Below are 1001 nucleotides of genomic sequence, written 5' to 3' on the forward strand. Positions count from 1 at the left end.
CCAGCCCGGCGTGTCCCTGCCCGTGGCCAGCGCCCCGCACGCAGTCTGGCCTGCCTCTGCGCGGCCTGTCCTCCGGGCCTCCCGAGGGCAGGGGCCCAGGGTAAGCGTCCAGCTTGATCTTGGCGGGAACACAGGAGGTGGCGGGGATCTTCAGTGGGCGGATGCAGCATTTAATGTGTATAATAACATTTCTTATGAACTTAAACGGAAGGTTCCCGTGAGGGCTGGAGGATTAGGGAACATATACTTTGGAAAGAGGGGAAGAATATTTCCTGTAATCCCAGAAACCCACAGCAGTCAGAGAACACAATGGTTCTCAAAGGGGTGATCCTGCCCCCCTCCCCCAGGGATAGGGCCGAGTCTGGAGGCGTCTGGAGGCCTCTCTGTGGTCACAGTGGTTGTGGAGCAGGTTCCGGCCAGGATGCTGCTAACAGGCTCGTGCAGCCCAGGGTGCCAAGACTGTGAGGGTGGAAGCCCCCAGCTGGTCCGTCGTACAAGGAAACTGACGCTAGGGAGACCAGGCGACTTGCCCGTGACAGTGGCTATAGGAATCCCTTTATTTTCAAGTTCAAGACTCACCAGCCCAATCTGTTCAGGGGTGGCATGTCATGCTGCTTCGGGGATAGCGTATTACAACGTGCTCATCCCCACATGACATGACAACGTCACAGCTCAAGACCCTCTGGAACCTTCATGTGGTCACTCTGGGCCACATAGAACAAAACCACAGGGAAGTTTCCAGAAGGCGGGAGCTCCCCGCACACACAAAGGTCTCCTTCCAGAGAACAGCTTCCCTTCCCCACATCCCTGGAACTGTTTGCTCTAAGGTACCAGGAAAAGAGAACATCCTGTTGTGTTTGGGTCCAAGATCAAGTGCAGGAAGAAGGTGGGGTTCTGGGCAGAGGAGACACTGGGCAGGCAAACATGCTCACTTTGCTGAGCCTGCGGCCGGGCTGGCTGGTCTGCGGTCAGGTGTCCATGGCCGGCGGAAAAGGCCTCAC

The sequence above is a fragment of the Condylura cristata genome, unplaced genomic scaffold (genome assembly GCF_000260355.1).
Source record: "Condylura cristata isolate star-nosed mole 26May11 unplaced genomic scaffold, ConCri1.0 scaffold00006, whole genome shotgun sequence".
Classification (NCBI taxonomy): domain Eukaryota; kingdom Metazoa; phylum Chordata; class Mammalia; order Eulipotyphla; family Talpidae; genus Condylura; species Condylura cristata.